This window comes from Canis lupus, chromosome 5 (assembly GCF_011100685.1).
Source record: "Canis lupus familiaris isolate Mischka breed German Shepherd chromosome 5, alternate assembly UU_Cfam_GSD_1.0, whole genome shotgun sequence".
NCBI classification, from domain to species: domain Eukaryota; kingdom Metazoa; phylum Chordata; class Mammalia; order Carnivora; family Canidae; genus Canis; species Canis lupus.
In genome coordinates this window covers 78,569,512-78,597,163 of record NC_049226.1, presented here as the reverse complement: position 1 = coordinate 78,597,163, position 27,652 = coordinate 78,569,512, and the positions used below count along the sequence as shown (strand labels likewise).

The 27,652-nt window shown below is 39.3% G+C and overlaps 1 long non-coding RNA gene across 3 annotated transcripts in view; it reads left to right on the top strand.

Moving 5' to 3' along the window:
• The first annotated feature begins 7,454 nt into the window (after positions 1 to 7,454).
• LOC111096043 overlaps positions 7,455 to 27,652 on the top strand; it is a 127,042-nt gene continuing 106,844 nt past the window's right edge. For all 3 annotated transcript variants that reach the window (XR_005360118.1, XR_005360119.1, XR_005360120.1), the window contains exons 1-3: positions 7,455 to 7,573; positions 22,935 to 23,009; positions 23,607 to 23,775. This is a non-coding gene — a long non-coding RNA (uncharacterized LOC111096043). The remainder of the gene's footprint in view (positions 7,574 to 22,934; positions 23,010 to 23,606; positions 23,776 to 27,652) is intronic.

Here is a 27,652-nt window from a genome sequence, read left to right as displayed (position 1 = left end):
TGGTATCTATCTATCCTACCTGCTATCTGTAGCTGTATAAAATAAATACTAATTATGTGACACGAGGGAGACATAGACAGATTTTAACTTTACCACAAAAAAATGGATTTGACACCTGTAATTCCTTCTAGTCTTTACCTATAGTGGAAATCTATATGGGTTCTTGGTGACCCTTGAGAAAACATTTTATCATAGATTCACCATCAGTGAACAAAGAGAAGAAAATCAGATACATGCACAGATAATCACTGTCTTTGGATGCACCAAATATAGACCTTGAGCACCTGGAACAGGGTCTCTTTTCTAACTATAAGTCTGACTTAGGTAGTGTACAAAATTTACCTGTTCTGAAAACGTGATCAAGTTGTTTACAGTAGCAGCTGTTAAGTCCTCTCATTATTTAGTGAGTCTGAAATTGGTTTAACTTTTGTTTTTAGTTTTCTGACTTCTACAATGTTATTTTATTCCTGCCATAGAACAGAATGGTCTCAAATAGTTTGGAACCATGTTAATTCACACTATGCAGATATTATATAATATTTAAAATTATTTCAAAATTCTGGCTCTATCTGGAGCAGTATTTTTTTTTAATATTTATTTATTTATTCATGAGAGACAGAGAGAGAGAGAGAGAGAGAGAGGCAGAGACACAGGCAGAGGGAGAAACAGGCTCCACGCAGGGAGCCCAATGCGGGACTGATCCCGGGACTCCAGGATCATGCCCTGGGCTGAAGGCAGGCACTTAATCACTGAGCCATCCAGGTGTCCCTGGAGCAGTATTTTGAACTTCCTCACAGATACAGATAATTCAAGTGACCTTCAGGTCCTTTTTGAGATAAGCCATTTGCTATGATTATTTAATTTAAATTAATTCAAAAGCATATACCGATGCTTCCTTATGTAGGGAAAAGAATAGATCCAAGTATGTTTTGTATCCACCCCTTACTGTTAAGGAACTTAAAGTCTAATAGTAAAAAAAATGTATCTTTAATACATTAGTAAATTAGGTCAGAGCTGAAACACAGTGATGTGAAATTTCAAAGGTGGGAGAAAGCAGGTGATTTGGAATTGGATATTAAGACTGGGTAGGATTTTAATAGGTAGAGACCAGCTATTGAGAAAAAAAAAAAACCATAACTGCTTTAAGCTCCTGTTTATTCATCTATAAAATGAAACTAATATTATTTACTTCATTGGGTTTTTGTGAGGATTACATGAAAGAATGAATATAAAGCACTTTGCAAAGCTCATGAGAAGAACACAATAAATGTTAGCTTTAAAAATACTCTTTGCAGAGTTCAAGTAGCAGGAATGGACTGGGTGGCCTTTGGGGAGTCTACAGTAGACTGAAACACAAGGGTGGTGAAGTGGAGTAAAAAGAGACAAGGCAGCAGAAGAAAGTTAAGTGAGAACTCTTATTCAGCAACATTTATTAAATACATTTTACCTACTGGAAAAATGGGGAAATTGTTTTAGAAACTAATGCTGTCCCTGTAGGGGCAAGGACTCTGTTTTCTGCTGTGTCCCCAGTGCCTATAAAACAAAGCCAGGCACTGTTGATACATAGTAACTATTTGTGGAATGACCTGACCTTGTTGGGGAGGTAATGAGGAGAGATTCCATAATCCTCAGCATGAGGAAATCCATCTCTGCAGAGACAAGTAGAGGAGGAAGAAGGAAAATTCTATCATTTCAAAGCCTCTGCTAAGGGAGAGTGTGTGTGTGTGTGTGTGTGTGTGTGTGTGTGTGTGTACATACTTAAGTGCACTTCTAAAGGATAGAGAATATGCACATTGGATGTACAGAGGCAGGCTGGAGAAGTAAAAGAGACAAAAAACACTAAGGCAAGAAGTTGGAAAACCAAGAAAGAACTAAAAATATGATAATGGAAAATCCTCATCCTTCCAAAGTTCAGAGTGTTCACAAAAATACCCTGTGTAGGTTGTGTATATAAATCAAGTGCCAAGTACTTATGTAGCATCAGGTACCACACTGGGATTGATACAGTCTAGGGAAGGAACAGACCAAAAGAAGTTTAATGCCTGTGACATTGAATATGCAATAGGAGCTGGACTGTAAGCCACTTGAACCTAGGAGTTTATAAAACTCTGGAAAAGGGAATTGGTCTTCCCATCAAATGAGGGTTAAAGAGATTAAATCACTTGAAAGATTAATTTCAAATGCAAGGTGATTTTGGCTGAGGCGGCCAGTACAACTAATACCCTGCTGGCTAATTCTGACCCAAGAGTCATCTCCACCAGAACAGGATCCCGTGTCTTTTCCTCCCCTCCCAAATAGGTTTTGTGCCTCTCCTGGGTACTCTCCCATCACGTTTATCATGGCCTTTGTCCCATATCCTAACTGTCGGTTTATGTTTCTGCCTCTCTTATTAGACTTAACATAGAGGGTTGGGCAGAGTTTGAGCTGATTAGCATCAGTGCAGCAGGAAGGCTGCAACCTGAGTTGCAGATGTTTGTAAAGAGGCACTAGGAGCCATTAGAGAAGAGAATCAGAAATATATAATCCAAGCTCAGAGTTCAGTTAGGAACCAGAACAAGGAAAACAAAAATATCAGAGACGTTATTAGGGGTTAGTTGTAATATTTGGCATATTCGTGGGGCCCTTCCACATAGTCCCATTTATCTCCAAACCTATAAAACAAGGTGCTTTGGGATCCTTTTTGGCCTACATTTTGTTACCTAACACCATAACTTTTCTGAAATTTTCAGAAAAAATTTTTTCTTAATTTCAACAATCACAACTGTGGGGGAAAAAAATCTATCCTTTTTTCTGAAAAGCTGTGTTTATTCTCAAATGTTCTAGAAAGGATGGACATGTGCTTTATGCACACAGCCTCAACAATTTAATCCATAAAAAAGAAAAAGGAAAACTTTCAGTGATTATAACACAAAGCCAAGTATCTGTAGCTTGTCTTTGTGTTGATGACAGGGTTAGTGAGAGTATTTTTTTCCCTGTCTTTATTCTCTTGCCATTGAAGGAGGAACTAATTAGACCAAATAATAATATTTAAAATCTTACAGCCCCAAGGAGCTGGAAATGAAAAACTGTATCTACTATATGGATGCTTTAGAGCCTGTGTTGTGCACTTGACCGGGGATTTTCCGTCACTTAAAGCTGCATGCGCTCCTAGTGCCTGGACACAGCAGAACTAATCAGAGAGAAAGCTCAAAATCTCTGCATCTGAATGTCATTCCTTGTATTTGTTGATGCAAGCTAGAATCCCTCTCCATGTCTTAGGAGAACAAAACAGAATAGCTTAGAACACAGGAAATAGCACGGAATACTCAACTTGTTCTTGTAACTGCCTACACAAAGCAAAAAGGGTCTGAGAGGGGTTTTAACATGTGAAGTGTTTGTGCAGAGACCTAGGACTTCTGTGACAGTATGTATAGAAGAATTAAACAACAAAAGCAGTTTGAACTATTTGTGTATTTTGTTGCTATGACTTCTCACTTTATCTTCTCTCTCTCTTTTGGTAAGGGAATAAAAATTGTTAAGTCTTTCATAAAGAAGATAAAAACATGGTTTTTGCTGTGAGTCAGATACTATGCATTGCTTTTATTGAATTAGCCAGAGTGCGCAGTGTTTTTCTTTGTGGTACAGGTAGCCCTGTGGACATGTATGTGCATCAGAACTAGGGGGCACATGCATGTTTTCCTGCATTGCCATCGAGTGTATTTGTGTCCTAGCACAGCCATGCGTGAAAGTTTGTGTGTGCCTAAGTGTGGCCGTGTGCAAAGGGAAGGGACTCCTGCTCCATTATTCCAAGCAATTAAACTCCGACAGCACAAGGATGAAGGAGAGGCCCTGATTTTCTTTTCCTTTGCAGTAATTGCCTCAGCAATCATCTTTGATCAGGGAAGAGCAGAGGAGGAGAGTCCTGAAAGTTGACATCCCTGGTATAAATATATACATTTACATACACGGGGGCAGCAAAGCTCTGCAGCTTTTTACTGACGTCTCTGACCTGAAACCATTGTAGATCCATTGACACTTCATTTAATTGAATCCTTCCCTAGCAAGCCTGAGGACTTGAAAGGGGGAGGGGAGCAAGGATGGGTAATCAAGGCAGACTCTTCTGCCTGCATGTCTAAAAATGACAAGAAAGTAATTGCTTTTGAAAAGCAAAAAAACAGAAATAGCACAATTTGTTCTACTTAGTTAGATGCTAAAAGGAGATAAAGATTATGGGGGTTTTGCCCCAAACATACCAAAATCTCTACCCTGAGAGCAACACTGATTTGGATTTCTATACAGATAGGAATGAGGGGTTTTTTTTTGGTTTTGTTTTTAAAGAAGAAAGAAAAGGTAATTCTAAGAAAGAGAAATCCAGAGTCTTCCCTGGTTCAAAATGGCCAGAGACAATAGTAAGATCATTCTGAGCCCAGAGCCACAGCACAGCCCCTTTTGTCAGCTTCAAATCAGGGAGCCAGAGGGTCGAATCAGTTTAACCTGCCTCCATGACACATCACCCACCCGCCTGACCCCAGAACGGCCTCATTTTTATGGATGCAGAAGCTCAGGGTGTAATTCATTCTCCGGCACACCCCGCTCGTTCAGTAGTAGCCTGCTTCTGCCACAAAGGTACGCTGCATATTCTGTGCCGGCTGAACCGATGAGATATCAGCCTGCCTCCTGTTTAATGCAGGAGTTATCCTGCTTTACAGCTGAAGAGTAATGTCCCCTACCTGCCATCAATCTGGGCGCCTAGATCAACCATGCAAATTAGCACATGTCCACAAACTCAAAGTCTTAGAGAAATCAATCTGGACCTGGAGGATGCAGGCAGCATGTTTAGGAAACATAAAATCTGAAGGATATTTAATAACCTTTGCCTCCTTTGTCATCCTCTCTCCATATCTGCTTCTTCGGTTGTATGTTAATGAGAACACGAGAGCATGTGCACAGCAGGCAGCTGCTTTGCCCTTTGATTTAGTACATGGTACAATGCAAAACAAACAGGCAAACAAAGCAGCATAATAACAACACATTACTAGTATATATAGCACCTTTACAAAGCACTTGTACATACATTGTTAAATTTATTTAGACCTTTCAACAACCTTGATGTAGAAGCAGGAGCAGCGTTTTATGATCCCTTATACAGATTGGGAAACTAAGGCCCATATAGTTCAAAGAACTCACACAAATTCTCACTGCTAACAAGCCACAGAGAAAGGAGTGCTGGGGTGCAGCATATTAGAGGACTCTGCTCTGGCTTTACCTTGGCTGCACCTCATCCCTTCCCACTGTTTGAGGAGTCCATGAGATCATGGGAGGGTACCAACTTATCACTCAGCAGCACCCCCCCCCCCCCCCCCGCCCCTAGACCACACTCTACAAACGGCATTCTCGAATTTTAAGTGCACTTCCAGGACCTGCACAAGATTTTTCCCTGGGACCATCCTTTTGGTCTACACCACCAAGCCCAAGGGGTGATTTTGCTGGAGTGGGGAATGAATGTCATATGTTTAGGCAGAATGTTCCCACATGTGTACGTGAAACCATTCATAGTGAGAGACGAAACCAGGGTGGTAAGAACAGGGAAATGGGGTTGGGGTCTGGAGGCTGTGAGCTAACTCCCCAAGCAGGAGTTCTCCTCTAAAGTCTGAGGACTCCTTACTAGAACTTGGCCTTCTAGGATGCTTTTTTGTTTTGTTTTGTTTTGTTTTGTTTTGTTTTCCTTCTAGGATGTTAATGAAGGTATATATTTGTCAGAGTAGGAAGGTGGAACCTGTTTCATGGAGCCATTTGACATGTAACTTTTAAATATTTAGACATATGGTGTGTAGACCTCCATTTAAGCTCTCACCATGGGTTCTACAAATGTGGAAGTGGGCTGGCTGGAATAACATTGGTGTACATGGTAGAGATGAATGAAAATTTGGAAGAGACTATATTATCTAGATTGTCACAAGTTTCCATTAGCTCTCTTTAAAGGGCCAAACAATTTATTGGCCTTCATAATTCTAGCAGTTTTCCCAACAGTTCATGAAAGACTGAAGCACCAATGTGCCCAATAGTCAAGGGTACTGACGATGGATCTGGTGACAAAGTAAACAAGGATTTTATGTTTTATAAATGTATTAACACAAGCTGTGGGTTAATTACTTTGCCAGGTTCCTAAATAATATCATATTAGCCTAAAAATGTTAGGACCCTAGATAAAAGTGAAACCTTTCCTTCAGGCAGTTAGTAATTCTTCTTCATCAGCAAGGGCAGGATTACTTAACCTCAGATTCATGACTAAGTTGATCAGCTACCCATTTTCAGCAAGGGAATCAGTTCTGAGAGAAGGTACCCCAAAGCAGATGAGAAAATGTATTCATGTGGTTCATTTTAAAATTTCACATCTGGTTTCTTTTTTTTTTTTTAAGATTTTATTTATTTATTCATGAGAGACAAAGAGAGAGAGAGGGAGGCAGAGACAGGTAGGAGGAGCCTGATGCAGGACTCCATCCCAGGACCCCAGGATGATGACCTGAGCCAAAGGTAGATGCTCAACCACTAAGCCACCCAGGCATCTCTCACATCTGGTTTCTATAGAGATTCTCCTACTAAATTAAGAGACATGCCAAATCTGACCTCTTCAATGAAATTCTTTCTCCTAACACTGAACTTCTACAACACTTTGTATCTCTATAGGGTGAGTATTATACTCTTTCTTCATCAGTCATTCATGTTTCTCTTATCTTGCCTGATAGAGTATACAAGACTGGAATCCTGATATTCTCACCTTTAAATCCCTCAGATGCACAATGCACAGTAGGCATTCAGTGAATATTTAGCAAATAAATAGATAATTTCTACTTTTGTAATTGTTTTGTAGCTTTGAGGGAGTATATTTTGTATTTTTGCCACATTTTATGTGTTACATGATCTCCTCTATGGTAATTCTATAATTTTCAACCAAACCCTGAAGAAAGCCATTAAAAACATACAACAGGTTGGGACTCCTGAATGGCTCAGCGGTTGAGCGTCTGTCTGCCTTTGGCTCAGGGAGTGATCCTGGAGTCCCAGGATCGAGTTCTACATCAGGCTCCCTGCATGGAGTCTGCCTCTCCCTCTGCGTATACCTCCACCTCTCTCTCTCTCTCTCTCTCTGTCTCTCATGAATTAAATAAATAAATAAATAAACAAATAAAATAAAAACGTACAACAGGCTTTTCTTTTACCTTGAGCATGGTCATAGGGTAACGATATTCCTATATGTGAATAGAGGAATTTTTTAACAATTGGTATATGGACTGCATATTTGTGTTCCCCCACCCCAAAGTTCCTTATTTGAAATCCTAACCTCCAATATGATGATATTTGGAGATGGGACCTTTGAGAGGTAATTAGGCTTAGATGAGGTCACAAAGGTAGATTCCTCATGATAAGATTTATGTCCTTATAAGAAGCAGCACAAGAGAGCTTGTTCTCTCTCTCTACATACACGTTAAGGAAAGGCAATGAAGATACAGTGAGAAGGAGCTCAAGCCAGGAAGAGAATCATTACCAGGAACAGACCCTGCTGGAACTAGGTCTGGGACTTCTAGCCTCCAGAATTGTGAGAAAATTAATTTCTGTTGTTTAAATCATAGATCTATAGTTTTGTTATGGCAGCCCAAGCAGACTAAGACACCTTGGAATACTTCTGGGAGCAAGTAACAAAAAATTCAACTTTTATTAGTTGAGTATATAAGAGAGACATTTACTCTCACATAGTAAGAGGATATTAGGACATTTGTAGTTTCAAATACTCAAGAATATTATTATCATTAACTCAAAACCTTGTTGTCCTGTTCTACCATCTTTAGTATATTGGCTTTTGTCTCTGTGCTTGCTACTCAGTGGTGATGACTGAGAAAGTATACAGTCAGGAAAGGAAATGAAAATAGGTGGCACACATAAGCCCAGTCTTTCTTTCTTTCTTTCTTTCTTTCTTTCTTTCTTTCTTTCTTTCTTTCTTTCTTTCTTTCTTTCTTTCTTTCTTCTTTCTTTCTTTCTTTCTTAAGATTTTATTTATTTATTCATGAGAGACACAGAGAGGGAAAGAGGCAGAGACACAGGCAGAGAGAGAAGCAGGCTCCATGCAGGGAGCCTGATGTGGGACTCGATCCTAGGACTCCAGGATCACGCCCTGGGCCAAAGGCAGGCACTAAACCCCTGAGCCACCCAGGGATCCCCAGTCTCTTTTTTTTAGAAATCCAACTATTAGTAGCCCATCAGTAGACTTGCACAAAATTATCTTTGGCTATGACTTTTTCAGTCACCTTAGCTTCAGTGGCTGAGAAGGTGAAAACCAAAGACAGGACAATGGGATTGCCAAATAAGTTTAGGCAATCATGATCCATCCTCTGAGGAAAGAACATCGCCACCTGAACAAAATATGGACTTTATAAGCCAAGAAAAAAAGTAGTACACGTCATTGAATGGCCAACAAATAGTGTCTGCCCTTCTCTGTCTGACTGTTTTCCCCAAACACCCCATATTGAGATTATTCTAAACTGAAAGTTCCCATTTCAGCAGTACTCCTGCTGTACTGTGTAGGTCGTATAGTGATTTGACATAATATCTAAATATGTCATACAAAAACCCCACAGACTCAAGAAAAAAAAAGTATGATGGAAATATATAGTTAGATATTTATAGAACGTGATAAGTTCTGAAAGTCTTGCCCAGTAGTTTTTTTTTTTTTTAAGATTTTATTCATCCATTAATGAAAGATACAGAGAGAGAAACAGAGACACAGGCAGAGGGAGAAGCAGGCTCCTCGGGGGAGCCATAGTGGGACTCGATCCCAGGTCTCCAGGATTATGCCCAGAGGAAGGTGGCACCAAACTACTGAGCCACCCGGACGGCCCACCCAGTAGTTCTATACATTGGAATTACATAGGGAGTTTCCACAGAACACTAATACTCCAAACCAGACCAGCTAAGTTAGAATCTCTTTGAGTCCCTGGCATTGGTAAACTTCCCATGTGATTCTAATATGCAGCCAGTTTTGGGAATACTGCAAAATAGATGTATAGGAAGCCAAGATACCAATCATCTCTATTTTCAGCCTCTCTGAAAACCTGTTCCTAGCCCACAAGAGTTTCTGTCATAGTTTCTTAATAACCATATTTATTTATCATTAAGATATTACTTATGTGTGTATGATATGCACATAGCTCTGGGTACAAGGCTGTGTATATTATTTAAAAATTTTTAAACAACCTACACTTCAAGAATTTTCTGTTCTACTGGGATAAATCAGTGAGTAATTTTCATTTAAACAAAATCATATTTGTTAAGGATCAAAAAGAGAAGTACAGATATGGACTTCAGGAGGTCAGATGAGGGACAAATAAATGAGAACAGCAATGGTCAGCAAAGGCCTTATATAGATATAAGGGAAATGTGGCTAGGCAATGGTAAAGGGGAAGCCATATTTATTGAGGATCACAATATGCTAATTCTGATATGTTTGGAATCTGGATAAATCAATTGATTCTCTTAGGGAATGGAATACAACACTAGAAATATTGAAGAAACTGATGTTTTGCCAGGATGGATGTCACAGATGAAGAGGACAGAATGGTTAGAGCAGGCCCTAAAATCCTAAATTTGCAGGAAAAAAAAAAAAAAAAAAAAAAAAACCATTGCAGAGATCAGCTGGGTCTGGGGAATGATAAATTGGAAATTTCCACTAGGTAGTTGGAAATAAAGGAGTATACATGGGACACATCTGTTTGGGGTATAGACATGATTATGATAACTGTGAAGGTGGGCATGGAAGTAGAAAACTAGAAGCCAGACATTCACAAATGTCAAGGCACTCATACAGAACCCCTCCAGGATGTCTCCCTTCTTGGAGTCAACACTGTGCCTTAAACATACCATCATTTTAGTATTTGACACAACCGTAGTGCAATTATTCATCAGTCAGCAAATATTTAACAGTCACTATTTGCCAAGTACAAGTGACATAGCAACAGATGATGCAAGCAGGAGCTACATTTTAGAAGAGAATATAAGAAAATATAAACAAGAAAATTTCAGAATGGTTAAGTTCAATGAAGAAGATATGATGGGATAATGTGAAACAGACTGTGATTGGGTGAATCTATTAACCAGAGTGGTCAGAGGACCTGAATGATGTGAAAGAAACAGCCATGCAAAGATCTGGGTAATGAGCATTCCAAAAAGGACCAGTAAGTACAAAGAACCTGTGAAGGGAATGAGTCAGCATATTCAAATAACAAATAAGTAAAATAATCCAGATGCCAAAGGTTACATAGGTCGTCATGTTCAATTTATATATTTATATGAAATATCCAGAATAGTTAAGTCCATAAAGATAGAAAATGATTGCCAGGGACTGAGGGAAGGAAGGAGTGAGGAGTGCCTACTTAATCAGCATGAGGTCTGATGGAAGGTGATGAGGATATTTTAAAACTAGATGGAGGTGTTGCTTAGACAACACTGTGAATGTACTAAATGTCACTGAGTTGTGCTTTTTTTTTTTTTGAAAGATTTTATTTATTTATTCATGAGAGACACAGAGAGAGAGAGAGAGAGAAACACAGGCAGAGGAAGAAGCAGGCTCCATGCAGGGAGCCTGACGTGGGATTTGATCCCGGGTCTCCAGGATCACACCCTGGGCTGAAGGCGGCGCTAAACCCCTGAGCCACCCAGGCTGCCCAGAGCCAGCTGGGCTGCTCTGAGTTGTGCTTTAAATGATTAACTTTATGTAATGTGAATTGCACCTTGATAAGAGAGACAAACGAAATGTCAGTTGCTTTAAATCATGGAAGGAACAGGTACAAACCCTATATTTAAGAAATTTGGCAGATAAAGGGAAGTAAGAAACAGTAAGATAGTTAGATGAACTATTGGCTCCCAAAAGGTTTTTTGGATAACAGGAAGATTTTTGTATATTTTAAGGCAAAGGGGAAAGGGTCAGACTGGAATGCAGGGGAATTCTCTGGGGTCTTCACCAGTCTAAGAAGCTGGAGACTTAGACATAACCCTATAGTACAGAGCTTGGTCACCATACACTCTGATAAAGAATGTTGCAATTATACCTGTCGGAGAAATGCACCTGGAAGAAGCATTAAAAATGATCTAGTCCAGGGGATCCCTGGGTGGCTCAGTGGTCTAGCGCCTGCCTTTGGCCCAGGGCGTGATCCTGGAGTCCCGGGATTGAGTCCCACAACAGGCTCCCTGCATGGAACCTGCTTCTCCTTCTGCCTATGTCTCTGCTTCTCTCTCTTTCTCTGTGTCTCTCATGAATAAATAAATAAAATATTTTTTAAAAAATGATCTAGTCCACACTCTCTATTTACTAATGTGGTAGCCAGCTCTCCTAGTTTAAGTGACTTTACCAAGCTCATAGCCCAGTGATGGAAACCAAGTCTCCAAGCTTACCAGGTATAACAACCATGTATATATTTACTTTATTAATAGTTGAGATTATCCACAAAGGCTATTTACTGTTTCACCTGTAGTTTATCCTTAATTCTGAATTTTTTCATTCAGTGAATGTGCATAAATGCTAGGAATTCAGGAGATGGACATATTTGGCTGATGAGTTCTATTATCCTAATTATAACACGTGTGTCATTAAGTTTCAAGACCCAGTAGCCTGATGATGTTGCCAAAATGTAGCATGCTGGGGACTTACTTATCTTTCTAGGCCTGAGTGTGGTAGCAAATGAAGTTTGATATTTGTCTGTGCTTATGGGTGTGTCTCTGTGTGAGAGATATCTCTAATTAATTAATTAACTTATTAAATAGGGAATACATTCTTAGAATTCATAAAGTACAGAAGGTACTCTTTCTCTGTGTCTCCCACCTACTCAGTTCCCTTGCCGAAGGCAATCCATGTTACCAAGTTTTTGTGTGTCCTTTTAAATATATTTTATGCATATACAAGCAAATATATACCTGCATATACTCCCCTCCCCATTTTTACACCAATACACACTAAGCATCCTGCTCTGCATCTTTTATATATATATTTCATGTTTATAGGTATTTATGATCTTTCTGGACCTCTCCTGTCATCTATTTCATTTCTCTGCAATGATTACAGAGAAGGAATTTCTGTGTGGGAGAGTCCTCAGTCATTTCTATAGCTTCATGATATCCCATTGTTGGCTAAACCATTATTTATTTAACCAGCCTCCTACTGATAGACATTTAGGTAGTAGTTAATCTTTTACTATTACGAAGTTGTGACACAATGCCATTTCACATGTGTGAAGATATATCTGTAGAATAAATTCATAGAACTGGACTTGCTAGGTCAAAAAGTATGTGCATATCATTTTAATGGATCTTAAAAACTTGAATCCCATAGATATTGTGCCAGTTTTTACTCCCACCAGCAATGTGTAGAAAAACTTTTTTTTGCCACATCTTCACTAATACATTGTATTATCGGGATCCTTGGGTGGCTCAGTGGTTTCACGCCTGCCTTTGGCCCAGGGGTGATCCTGGAGTCCCGGGATCAAGTCCCACGTGGGGCTCCCGGCATGGAGCCTGCTTGTCCCTCCGCCTGTGTCTCTGCCTCTCTCTCTATCATAAATAAATAAATAAATAAATAAATAAATAAAAATACATTGTATTATCAATAATTTTGGAGTTTTGACAATGTATTCAGTATTAAATTGTATATCAGTGAGAATTTAATTTGTATTTCTCTTACTGTGAGTGAGATTGCTTTTATATGTTTAAAATCATTTTATTTCTTTTCCTATGAACTATTTGCTGGTTTTGCATTAGGTTATTATACTTTTATTTTATTTTAATTTTTTAAAAGAATTTATTTATTTATTCATGAAAATACACAGAGAGAAGGGAGAGAGAGAGAGAGAGGCAGAAACACAGGCAGAGGGAGAAGCAGGCTCCATGCAGGGAGCCCGACGTGGGACTCAATCCTGGGTCTCCAGGATCATGCCCTGGGCTGAAGGTGGCGCTAAACCGCTGAGCCACCGGGGCTGCCCAGGTTATTATACTTTTATACAATTTATATAAGCTTTTTATACATTATATAAATTAGCAACTTGTCTATGAAATGAATTACAAAGTTTCCCAGTCTGTCATCTCTCTTATTTTGGTAATTATGTGTTTTGCAATACAGAAATTGGTTTTGATTTTAATATTATGAAGTTATGAATCCTTATATTATGACTTCTGGAGTTTGTGCCATATTTTAGGAAGGACTTTTCTCACTCCCATATTATTTTTTTAATGCTCTCATTATTTCTTCTAGTAATGTTGTGCTTTTATTTGTATATTTTTAATTCATCTAGAATTTATTTTGGTGCATTTGTTGGGTACTGTTCCAATGCCATTTTTCCCTTACTGAGCAAATGTCATTTGTGTTTATTCCTACAGTATAACTTGAATCAAAATATTGCTCCAAATATCCAAATGAAATCAATATTGATTGAATTCCTTCTATGTGCAAAGGCATAATTTCATGTTTTCTTTTTAATTTTCCTTTTGTTTTAAATATTTATTTATTTATTTATTTATTTATTTATTTATTTGAGAGAGAGAGAGAGAGAGAGTGGGGGGGAGGGGTGCCCAGGCAGAGGGAGAAGCAGACTCCCCAGTAAACAGGGAGCCTGAGGCCAGCTCAATCCCAGGGTGGAAGGCAGATGCTTAACCAACTGAGACACCCAGGTGCCCCTTTAATTTTCCCTTTTAAGAAGAAAGAAGATAGAATTTTAAGTTCCGAGATCCAGAAGCTTCTTTTAGTAGAGAAAACAAACAAAAAAATCTTCATTCAACAATGTAAGTCTCTTGCTATCAGTATGAACTGATTATAATCCTATTAAGTGAGACAACAAGCTAGTTCAAGCTACATGCAAAGAAAGTACAAATGATTCTTTGTAGGTATGAGACCTCCTCTATAACCAGGGCAGGGAAATTAAATAGATAACAAGAGAGATCTTACAAACCACAATATCTATGAACATGAGTTGCTGCTTTATAAAAACAGTGGTAAACATTCACTTGAAATAATGCTTATGGGGATCCCTGGGTGGCGCAGCGGTTTGGCGCCTGCCTTTGGCCCAGGGCGTGATCCTGGAGACCCGGGATCGAATCCCATGTCGGGCTCCCGGTGCATGGAGCCTGCTTCTCCCTCTGCCTGTGTCTCTGCCTCTCTCTCTCTCTCGCTCTCTGTGACTATCATAAATAAATAAAAATTAAAAAAAAAAAAATAATGCTTATGGCCTCAAAATGGACCAGTATTAAGAGATTCTAAAATAAGGCATTGTCTTTCTTTTTTTTAATTCCAGTGTAAGTTAACATATAGTTAACTTATTAGTTTCAGATATACAGTATAGTGATCCAATAGTTCCATACATTACTGAGTGTTCATCAAGACAGTGTACTCCTAATCCCCATCACCTATTTATTTTTTTTAATTTATTTTTTTTAAATTTTTATTTATTTATGATAGTCACACAGAGAGAGAGAGAGGCAGAGTCACAGGCAGAGGGAGAAGCAGGCTCCATGCACCGGGAGCCCGACATGGGATTCAATCCCGGGTCTCCAGGATTGTGCCCTGGGCCAAAGGCAGGCGCTAAACCGCTGCGCCACCCAGGGATCCCCCCATCACCTATTTAATACATCCCCCCACCCACTTCCTCTCTGGTAACCATCTATTTGTTCTCTATAGTTAAGAAACTGTTTTTTGGTTTGTCTCTCTCCTTTTTTTTTTTTTAACTTTTGTTCATTTGTTTTATCTCTTGAATTCCCATATATCAGTGAAATCATATGGTATTTGTCTTTCTCTAACTGGCTTATTTTGCTTAGCATGATATACTCTAGCTCCATCATGTTGTTGCAAATGGCAACATTTCCTTCTTTTTTATGGCTGGATAATATTCCATTATATATTAATATATAATGGAATATTATCCATTGTAATATATATATGTGTATATATATACTACAGTTATGTGTATATATATATATATATACACTGTCTGACTTTGGAAACATAGTTAGGATCCATACCCTGGGAAAGGCTCTACTAATACTCTAGATGCATGTGTGTGCTTATGTGTGTGTGATTAATTCACATAGCATGTTAAAGAAATATTTCTGATGGGGAAAGGAACAGGAATAAAAGAGCTAGTGGATATGAGTCACTGGAAGGGGAAAGAACAGAATACAATTAGCAAATATAGGGCTATGTACTCTTTTTAAAATTCAATTTTATTTAAATTCAATTAATTAATATATAGTATATTATTAGTTTCAGAGGAGAGTTCATTGATTGATCAGTTGCATCTAACATTCAGTGCTCATTACATCACATGTCCTCCTTAATGCCCACCAACTCGTTACCCCATCCCCCAACATCCTTTTCCTCCAGCAACCTCTTTTCCTCTATAGTTAAGAGTCTCTTATGATTGGTCTCCCTCTCTGATTTCATCTTGTTCTATTTTTCCTCCCTTCCCTTATGATCTTCTATTTTGTTTCTTAAAGTCCACATATGAATGAAATCATATGATAATTATCTCTCTATGATTGACTTATTTCACTTAGCATAATACCCTCTAGTTCCATCCACATCATGGCAAATGGAAAAATTTAATTCTTTTTGATGGCTGAGTAATATTCCATTGTGTATATATACCATATCTTTAGCCATTTGTCTGTCAGTGAACAGCTGTCCTTTTTCCACAGTTTGGCTAGTGTAGATATTTCTGCTATACATTGTGGTGCATGTGCCCCTTTGAATCACTATGTTTGTGTCCTTTGGATAAATACCTAGTAGTATAATTGCTGAGTCATAGGGTAGTTCTATTTTCAACTTTTTAAAAAAGATTTTATTTATTTAATTCGTGAGAGACACAGAGAGAGGGAGAGAGTCCTACTGACAGTGTAAGAGCGTTCTCCTTTCTCTGCTTTCCTGATTTGTTACATCTATCCTTTCCTGACTTGTTAATTTTAATTCTAGCCATTTTGAGGTAGTATCTCACTGTTATTTTGATTTTGATGCCAAGTGATGTTAAGCATTTTTTCATGTGTCTGTTAATCATTTGAATGTCCTTTTTGGAGAAATGTCTGTTCATGTCTTCTGCCCATTTCTTGACTGGATTTTTTGTTCTTTGGGTGTTGAATTTGATATGTTCTTTATAGGTTTTAGATACTAGCCCTTTATCTGATAAGACCTTTGCAAATATCTTCTTTTTTTTTTTTTAAGATTTTATTTATTCATGAGAGACACAGAGAGACAGGCAGAGACACAGGCAGAGGGAGAAGCAGGCTCCATGCAGGGAGCCCGACATGGGACTCTATCTTGGGTCTCCAGGATCAGGCCCTGGGCCAAAAGCAGTGCTAAACCACCGAGCCACCCAGGCTGCCCGCAAATATCTTCTCTTATCTGTAGGTTGTCTTTTGGTTTTCTTAACTGTTTCCTTTGCTGTGCAAAAGCTTTTTATCTTGGTAAAGTACCAGTAATTCATTTTTTGCTTTTGTTTCCCTTGCTTTTGGAAATGTGCCTAGGTTGCTGCAGCCAAGGCCATAGAAGTTGCTGCCTGTGTTCTCCTCTAGGATTTTGATGGATTCCTGTCTCACATTTAGGTCTTTCATCCATTTTGAGATTATTTTTGTGTATGATGTAAGAAAATGGTCCAGTTTCATTCCTATGCATGTGGCTATCCAATTTTCCCAACATCATTTATAGAAGAGACTATCTTTTTTCCATTGAATATTTTTTGTTTCATCAGAGATTGATTGACCATAGTGTTGAGGGTCCATTTTGGGGTTCTCTATTTTGTTCCATTGATCTGTGTCTGTTTTTGTGCCAGTACCATACTGTCTTTTTTTTTTTTTTTTTTTTTACCATACTGTCTTGATGATGACAGCTCTATAATATAGCTTGAAGTCTGGAGTTGTGATGCTACAACCTTTGGTTTTCTTTTTCAACATTCCTTTGGCTATTTGGGGTCTTTTCTGGTTGCATACAAATTTTAGGATTGTTTGTTCCAGCTCTGTGAGAAATGTTGATGATATTTTGATCGGGATTGCATTAAATGTGATACCTACTCTTTTAAAGAGAGTGAATAGGAAAGGGAGGCATCTGAGAAGTTTGATACTTATCTATAGTGGGTTGAATGGTGTTCCTCCCCCACCCCCACAGCCCCCAAATTCATATCCATCCAGAATCCCAGAATCCAAAGACCTTATTTGGAAAAAGGGTCTTTGCAGATGTAATTAGTCAAGTTGAGGTCATAGTGAATTAATCTGGGCCCTAAATCCAAAGACTGATGTCCTTCCTTATAAGAAGAGGAGAGAATACACAGATTCAGAGGGAAGATCACGTGAAGACAAAGGCAGATATTAGAGTGATGTTCCTACAAGCCAAGAAATACCAAGGATTGCCAGGAACCACCAGAAGCTGGAAGAGGCAAGGAAGAGTCCTGTGTTAGAGACTTCAGAAAGAGTGTAGCCTTGCCAACACCTTGATTTTATACTGCTAGCCTCTCAAATTGTGAGAGAATAGATTTCCCCTGTTTTAAGCCACCCAGTTTGTGGTAATTTTTTACAACAGCCTTAGGAATTGAACACACCACCCTTTTGGAACTTAATAGACCACCCTAAACAGAAGTTTTTCTTCTCTGTGTCCCATCTGTCGTTTTTCAAAGTATGCTTTAAATGAAAATATTCTCTTAAGGTGGATCTTTGAGTATTCCGTTTTACCCGACTATGCTGTGACCTGACACTCACTAGCTATATGCCTCTTGCAATTTTTTTATCTGTAAAATGCAAAGAAGAATACTTGTTTCCTTCATAGAGTTGTTATTTTTAAAAGATGTGCAAAGTACTATTTATACTATAAAATAATAAATGTACACTTGGTTATTATTATTGCAACTTTCTAAATAGTAAGTCCAAATAGTCACCAGCCCAGACTTTTATTTTTATGAGCCTAATTTAACCCACAACAATATTCCTAATAAAAAATTATCTCTTCTGATTTCCCTATATAAATTATCTTCCTTGAGAAAATTCTCAAAATCTTCCTTTCCAAAGATGATTTATTAATAATAACTTTCCTTAGTCATTGAACATTTCGTTTCCTCTTATCTTAAATCATGGGTGTCAATGAAGATATGCAACTTATGTATTCATTATTGTAAATATTACTAAATGTCCATATGCCAGGCACTGTGCTTGGCAGTTGAGACTGGGTGTTCAAAAGCAAGATAACAAAGCAGGTTAAGGGATAGGGAGTAGGCTCTGAGGTGGGTGACCTCTGAGAAGGTGATATTTGAGCCAATACCTAAAGAACAAGAGGAGCAGCCATGTAAAGATCTGGGGATAGAGCCTTCCAGGCAAAGAAGAGCACTGAGTGCCCAGTACACAGGATATTTGAGTGTTTTAAGATCAGAACACTACTAAATCAGTAGTATCTGATTTAATTTGTAAAAGATTGCTTTGGCTGCTGTGAGAACTGATCTCAAGTTGTAAAAGTAAAGGCAGGCAGGCCCAATAGGAGGTTTCTGAGGATAATATGATGGTGGCTTAGACAAAAATGACCTTGGGGTACTGGTGTGGACAGACCCGGACACATCTGAAGGGACAAGCAGCACACCTCACGGATGGGTAAGATATTTGGCTGAGGGGAAAAAGAAAAGAGCTCAGATAACCTGACTCTTTTCACCATAAACAGCTCTGATTGAAAGCAGTCCCACTAGTGCACCAAATTCTATAAATTACTGTTCACATATCTCTCTCCCACTGGAGTAAATCTGCATTTTCTACTGGAAGAAAAACAAATGTAGCTGAGCTCAGTTGTCCATTTTGGTTGCTCAGAAGACAACTTTCTTTAAAGGTACACACACAAAAAATAAATTTTCTAGGAGCCCCTGCTCTTTTTAGGGCCATGAATATCTTTGCCTCTATTTAAATCTGCTAAGGAAGGCTAAGGGCATTGATCTTTCCCCTGATTCTGGTATAGGTTAAGAGAATTTGGGCTATTAGGTTTTTCTATGTCTGTCATCTGAGAAATGGGGATATCAGTGCCCACTCTGCAGAGGTTTTCTGACAATTAAATAGAATAACACATAGTCTGGCAACTAGCTTCAACTAGCTTTAACTTTAGTAAAAAGTAACAATGGTAGTGATGATGATCAGTGTGTCAGGAGATTAGAGGTGTGAAATTGATCTGATTCCCACCAGCTTGGGATCATCCAATTCCATCTAAGTCTCTCCATTATAGGGACACCTGGGTGGCTCAACAGTTGAGCGTCTGCCTTTGGCTCAGGGCATCATCCTGGGGTTCGGGATCAAGTCCTACATTGGGCTCCTTGCAGAGAGCCTGCTTCTCCCTCTGCCTATGTTTCTGCCTCTCTCTCTCTCTCTCTCTCTCTCTCTCTGTCGCTCATGAATAAATAAATAAAATCTTAAAAAAATAATAAGTCTCTCCATTACCAAAAACTCTTATTATAACTCGAACCTGCATCTTCACATAAAGGAATATCCTGCAATTTGTAAAGCAGTATTGGTTCTTCCACAGTATCAGTTCAGGCTGACCAGGTAACCTCTTGGTGTTACTGTATTACTTATTCCTAGTTCTTTTATGGGTATAGGAATAATTTTTTGAAACAGAAGCAAGAACAAAAGTTTCTGATAAAATAATGAGCCTTTCTTATTTTGAGCTTTCCTTTGATGCTTGCCACCTACCTCCCATTACGGCTCTTTGTCCACCATTTAAAAGGCCAGTGTTCTCAATTTGTGCCCAGCTGGAAAGAGACCATTGAGCTGAAGAGTGCAAAGAAGCTAAGAAATCACACTGAGATGATATTTTCCTTTTTGAGACACTTCAACAATCATAACAGAGAATGTCTTATGAGCTGACCATCAGTTTTAAATATGAAAAATACTTCCTGGCTTAGGGGCAGTCATTATGCCCTTATATTTTATATGTCACTGACAAAGCAAATGGGAGGTTTGTCTTATATAAATAACATACCTAACAAAAGGAGCAAAAGAGATAGATAAAAATGACTGCTTCCTAAATGCTGATCTGTACCGAGTCCAGCACATTTGGCAAAAGGGCTGCATGCTTGATCACCCCTCTCCATTTCAGTCTATTTTCTCGTAATGCATCACTATTTTTGTATGATTTTGATACCTTCTTTCATGTTTTTAATTGCTTTAAGCACACTTAATTTGCAGTTTCTACCAGGTTGTTCTATCTTCTGAAATTCTCAGAGCTCTACATTTGCTCTCTTTTTTGTCTACTCCTCTCACTCATGGTTCCTAGTTTTGTAACATGTGGATATATCTTCAGTAGAGTTTGCTCTGTGAAAATCCCAGCTGACCCTCCAGGATATTTTTGGGTTTGCTCCTGCCAGAGGCCACGGCTATGTTACTAGCCTGAGACCAAGTTTGATTTTAATTTTTCTGCCTACAGGTCTCTGAACTTGGTGAATAGTAAAGATAATTCCTCAAACCTGTAAGGCATAGTCACACATTCTCAGGGGAGACTTTTTCCCACCCATGGGCCAGAAGATGTCAAGCATCCTTGGAACAACAGCTGAGTTTTTTCTCCCCTAGGCTATCTTCTTAAGGATCCTAGTTTTGCATGGGGATATCCAACTTCCTAACTTGCATGGGCCCCTGTCCCCACATGAGTGTTAAAAGCCATTTGCTACCATCACTGAGACTGAGCTGTACTCCTCAAGGCAGATACATGTTCCATGGCTTACCGCTCTCATTTCAATTCCTTATTTGTACCTAGCATTTGGGAGTTCTGTACTTGCAAGTTTAGCCATTTATTTAAAAGAGCACGTGTTCTACTGTATTTGGAATATCTTAACATTTTTGATGAAAGGAACATTTCTGTTCTACCATATGGCTGGAAATGGAAATATCAGTTTATTTTTCATACTGTACCCAGAGAGAACTTTTCATATGACATACAGATCTGAACTTGTTATCAGTATTACTTAAAACACTATAGTGGCTTCCTAGTGATTTTAGGATGGAAACTAATCCATAATCTACAAGGCCCTGAATGAACTTTACCTATTTCCCCAACCTCATGTTGTACCATTTCCCTTCTCGTCTCTGTGTTCTCACAGAGGGTTCTTTCAGTTCCTAGAATGCACCTCACTCCTTCTTCCCATAGTAGCTTTGCTAGTTCTGTTCCCTATTTCTAGAATACTCTTATGTCTTCTCAGTTCCCTTATGCTTCAGACCTCAACATAATTGTGCAATGGCAGTCATCTAGGTAACTTTTCTCTGATATATGTGTATATTGGCTAAGATACCCTCTCCCTATCACACCTACCACAGTTGTGCCTTCACATTTATGTTTGAAATTATTTTTTTAAATATCTCTCTCACCTACTGAACTGCAAGCTCTGTGAAGGCAGGTGCCATGTCTATTCTTGTTTAACATTTTTATTAGTAAGAGTAACACTAACGGCTACATTGATGCTAACACAAAACATCCTCAGTAACTTAACTCAATAAATATTTATTCATACCATAGTCCAGGGCAGGTCATGCAACTCTTTTCAACTGGATCCCAGAGACCTAGGTTGCACCACCATCTTCAACATATTGCTATCCAGGTTACAGTGGAAGGGAAAGAGAATAAGGATAAAGTACAAGGTTTTTGTGAGTTAGGCAAGGCATGCCTCAATCCTACCCACATTCTTTTGGCCAGAACTCAGTCACAAGGCTCTATAGATTACCCAGGAAGAAGAAGAGAAAATGGTTATTAACAAGCACTCAAGTCTCTGCCACCCCATTGTATTTTTACAAAAGAGCAGCTCCTCATATTAGGAAGTTCTCAACAAGCACAGATTGAATGAATGAACAAATGTATAGATGGATGGATGGAGAATGGATGGATGGTTTTGTTATCATGGATTCAGGTAGTCTATAAATTCTTTGAGTATAGACACCATATCTGTATTGCCCATCATGAGAGAGAAGTTTTGGGTACATAGTGAAGCTCACCCAAGAATAAATGATCACCACTACTTGAAAGATTCCGGGGAGGAGACAGACTGCTAGTAGATCATCAAAGAAAGATATGGAATGAGATTGGAAAAGCAATTTAAGAAGTGAAGTTGTAAAGGTGTGGAGTGGTTAAGGGAAACAAATAGAAGACATGATGAAGAAATGTTAGTATGTGCATAGTTAAGAGTAACAAGGAAAAGAATCAATGGAGAATGGGGAAACTAAAAGGGATAATGCTTCCCCTGGCTAGTGTAGCAAAACACTGTGTCTGCTAAATCCCAGACTCCATCATTTTCTCTTTTGATGAATTATAGACTTACATCTAGGAATAACGATGCCTCTTTAGTGAAATAGCACCTTTTCCCCTCCCATTTTGACCCTTAGTGTTTAAAATAAGTAAAATGTACCCAGGAAGTATGTATTTGGGTGGACCAGAAGTTAGTACTACAGGAGGCATTTTGCCCCTGACCATTTAGAATGGTAAACCACACTAGTTCCAGCCCCAGCTGTCAGGCCAGGATTTCTCCCTAGCCCTTCTTCCAATCAATACATAAAGCTGCCTGGTGCCATCGGGAGGGAGCTGTATTTTAAAAAAATGAATGAAGTAGAACAGCCAAAATCTTTCCATTCTTTATGCTCTTCTCTGCAGCTTTCTGCCCACGGAGGGACCACTATAAGAGCTGCAGATGAGCAGCATGAGGGTGCCACCCTCTCCTGCCCCGAGAAAGGGTCAGGGTTACGAAAGTAGCCAGCCCTACATCACGGGCTTCTGAAATGCACTGTCGGAGTTAGTGACAGGGGAGCTGCTCTACCTCTGGGGCTACAGCAGTGCAGTGAGCTTTAGTGGATCAATACTTTAGTCTTGTCATGCTAATTGCTCATTGGTTGACATTCATGATCCTTCCTTGCTCCCTCCCTATGTAAACTCTTTACAGCTGGAACAGCGAGATGCAAAAATCCTGAACCTTCAAAGCCAGCTCCTGCAGAAGAGAGAGGGCCTGGCAGCTGAGGTATGGTGCTCCTCATTTTTTGCCCCCCTTTAAAAAGCTTCATGTGTGTCTGCATGTGGTCGTGTGATAGGGAGGCACACGAAGAAATGCCTGGGGTAACTCTCTGCAACACATAAATGATACTACCTTTTCAGAACAAAACAATATCTCCTCCCCTTCCATTCCTCCCCCTCCCCCTCCCCTAAAAAACCCCAGAAAAAAGAAAAATACCCACCCCTTCTATGAGTTTGGTTGCAAACCTTCTTCTGCTTTGGCAAATGTGTCACCCTCCACCAGCTCACAATGAACATATACCTACACTATCCTCTTTGCTCCCAGACTAGGGCATGTCAGACTGAGCTGCCATGCATGTGCGCTTGTGCATGTGTGTGTGTGTTTGTATGTGTGATCACGCCTACCATATTGGCTTCCTGTCCCTGGGACATCAGCTTTTCTAGCTGGCTGAGCCTGTCCCCACAACCACTGTTGCCACTGAGACCACCCCAACTCCTACCCTATAAGCTTCAGGCCTGTGCTATGCAGGGTTTTGTTAAGCCGTTTAGTATTAATTGATTTTTTTTTCCATTTTTTTCTTTCTTTCCCTGGGCGGGTCAATAGCTGGATGCTTCAGGAGCAGAGGATCTATCAACTGCAGACCAAACATAGGGAGACGCAGGCAGACCTGGAACAGAAACCCAGCCAGCTCCAGCCGCTCCGAAGAATACGTGGTGGCCACAGTCGGCAGCAGGAAGCATGAGGCAGGAAATGACCCAATCCTTGAGGGCTGGTAAGTTTCCTCACTTTTGGGAAGTGAGGCAAATGATAACCAAGTCTTTCTTTCCTTACTCAAAAGAGGCAGCAGCATTTTTGCTGATTTCAGTTAACAAACTAAAGATCAAAATTGGGATGCCCCCCCCCCAAAAAAAACTGGGAGGATTGGAGGGGTTGTGGGAGAGTTTGCGGGTTAGATGAGGGCTAACCAAACTCCGGTCCTAAGGTGAGCCACTGTAGCCAAGCAGATGTCCTGGGTATCGATCCCTGCCTCCTGATATTGATTTCCTCTTGGGGCCAAGGATGGGGTGGACCTACAGAGGACAAGAGGAGAACCGACACCCTCCCAGAGGGCCAGGCAGCCCTAATCGGTGATAACAGTGTTAAGTGGTCAGCCTGGAGATGAGGTTTGCACAGATCTATTGATCTGCACTCCCCTGGGATATAAATCCTTCTGAATTTGCTTCCATGATATAAATATTTATAATTAAAATAGCCTAGGAGCCTCTTTCAGGCACAGGGAGAGTGGCCCATCCCAGGGTAGGTGTGGTATCAGTCTCTGCCATCTCCGCTCTGTATGCTCTTCCCACTCTCGAATCTGTTTATTCATCTCTGCTTTCTCTTCTGAACCCTATTTTGCTCACCCTCTGAGTGACAGGCACAATGTTTCAGACTATCAGAAGCCAGGAAAAATCTATTCTTTCTGAATGCAGCCTCCAGCTGAGGAGGGAGTACTGCTCCCCCCCAGCCAATGCTACACAGTTTCATGTGCATTCAGGAGCCTGGACTCAGAAAGGAATGGGCTGTTTTGGGGGGAGTAAGGGAAAGACTACTTTAGTTGTTTCTTTGTTCTTGCTTTCATTGGGGCATCCGATTGGATCCAGTAACAAACAGCCTTATGGTACAAATGTATTAACCAGTGCCAAGACCCTGTGTTGGCTCACTTGCGGTTAAATCTAGAAAAATCTGAAGGGCCTCAACACTCCTGTGTCTCAGCACCTCATGAATCTAAGCTCATATGAAGTGAACAGAGCATCCCTTACTCAAGAAAATGGAAAAAAGAAAGGATGCTAAGGACTGATTTGGAGGCAGAGCCCTTGAAGCCAGCTGGAAAGACTAAGACCATTGACCAAAGCTTTGTCCACTGCAAGAACAATCTTATAAAGGATTGAAACCATTCAACTTTAATTTTTTAAAATTTGGGTGGTATAGAGAATTTTTGAAGTCATTGACTGTGCTTCCTGAACTTACCATGGGCTTTAGTGTCCAGGATACAAATCTGTTCACCCTGAATTCATCATTTGCTTTGATATCCAGGATATAATCTTTTCAGTTTTGGAATTTCTGATTCTTTCTATAAGGCATCTGCCTTGCTTCAGTGCTTATATCTTGAACTGTGTGTCTTTGTGTGTTTGGCCTCAGCAGGTTTCATTAATTTGTAATTGATGCCTACAAAACTGTTTAAGGACTTCTGGATCTTATTCTTGTTGAGGAGGTGTGTTGGTGGGTGTGCATGCGCTGTGTAGGATGTGGGGAGAATTCATTGGGTTTTACTTCTCTGCATTTCAGAATGGTTAGTCACTTCAGTCCCATCTGTGTGAGTTAATAAATATATGTCTGTGTATCTCTGTGCAGGTGTCTGTACTTGGGAAACAATGGCCATAAGCAGGTTAGAGTGGTGCCCCATATTTCTTTTGCATTTGCATTAACTCTGTCTTTCCCAGATGCATATTAAGCTTTGCTCTCTATTTTTCCTTTTTATTCAGGGATGGTAGTTTCAGAACTCAAATCTAGCTCATTTGTCTCTTTTAGCAAATGATTGAGGGTTAGGGACTATTCCAATTGGCAGTCAGGGGTCCGTATTTTGGACTCCATTTGGCTTAGATAATTTATACAGAATAAAAGTCTAACAGGTATAATCACAACAGCCTTGACTTGAGAATGTTTCTAAGCATTCTTGAGGTTGAAAAATACTTCAAGCTAAAAATGGAAGAATGTTCTGGTTAGTAACTTGTATGCCTCTGTGGTAATAGAAAGAATTGGAATGCAGTTCTCTTTGTTTGATTTATATGGCGATACTCAGAATGTGAAAGGTGTATTTTACTGTAGAAATAAACTTTCAACACTGACCTAGAGAATAGAAGACTCAGGCCAGTACTTAAACCCTTCTCTGCTAGGTTATAATGAAAAGCATAATTAATAAGAATAGAATTTTTTAGGAAGAAAAATCCTGAGATTATTATCTTTCTCCCATTGTTTGCAATATTTGTCAACATCTGCTTGCATGATTCCTGTGAAGAACAAGCTTATTTGGGGAAAGTGATCTAAATTTTAGAATTGAATGCACTCCACTAATTAAATGTGTTTTCTTGTCATCTAAGGGCCACTAAATCTAAACAGCACATGCATAAATTCATTGCTGTCTTGTGTTCCTACAGGTCATATTTGAAAGCTTGTTACCAGCCATAGGGAAATGATTATTATGGTATAATCCAGTGGCTTAGGATAGTAAGCTTCAGTGTCTTCAATCTTTTAAGAATTTAATTCCTATGTTATAGATACATGTCATATGATACATCTGCCTTTTATATTTTATACATATAGATATATTTTTCAATCCACTTGCCTAAAAGTTTCTATATTCAATGTATTTCTAATGCAAGGATAGAAACATTTCACTGTTATTTCTGTATTTATAACATAAAATATAATATTTCACTATTATTTCTATATACAAATATATGTATTATGTTTCAAGCCTTTGTGAGCATCTTGACATACTCATTTGACCCTTAGAGCAAGCTTGTAAGTTAGAACAGAGTCATTACCACCATTTTACCAATAATAAACATGCACAACTCAGATATTGGTATCAGATTTGGGCCAATGACCTAAGGGTATAAACCCCTGGTCAAGTGCTTTTGCCTAAGTTACCAACTGCCTCCATTAATATTTGATAAAATTTTAGCATGTTCTATATTTCTACCACCTCTCACTACCATTGAAATGCATATAAGGCAAATGTTGGTTGATCTTACATGATCATTAGTATTCTGCTCATGCAAGAAAAGGTAGCAGGGCAGCCCGGGTGACTCAGTGGTTTAGTGCTGCCTTCAGCCCAGGGTGTGATCCTGGACACCCGGGATCAAGTCCCACATTGGGCTCCCTGCATGGAGCCTGCTTCTCCCTCTGCCTGTGTCTCTGCCTTTCTCTCTCTCTCTCTCTGTGTCTCTCATGAATAAATGAATAAAATCTTAAAAAAAAAAGAAAAGAAAAGGTAACAAATAAGTATTTCAGGCATCTTTCTTTGGTCTTTATCACAGCACAACTGGCTACAGAGTCTGACACCATGACAGACCTTTCTTGTTAGACTCAGTAATTCTGTGAGTTATTAATATGCCTGATCAATAGTTTTGCTCCCCAGGAACATGTCCCTGTGAAAACACAGTGAGTAGATATTACTCACTAGAGTTCACAGAACTGACATACACCTATTTAGTCTTCATACCACCAACATTTGCTTTTAAAGAAACATATGTATAATTTGAAAGATCAAGATAAAGTGCTTAAAGTCAACCATAATATTTTTCTCTTCCTGGAATAACTACTGTCCCTTTCCCCAACCTTCTTACTTATGCAGAGGTTCTTAATCTTTTCTGTATTGTGGACCCTATTTCCAGACTGTGATAGCCCTGAAGCCCATGCACCACTTCTCAGAATAATACCACTTCTCAGAATACTTTAAAATGAAAGAAAGTTTGTAGAATTATAAAGGAAACCAATTGAGATTGAGTTATCAGAAGATTAAAATCATTTAAACATTAAAATTAATTTCTGATATAATATGTGTACTTTTTATTAAAATGTTGATATATGGGATCCCTGGGTGGTGC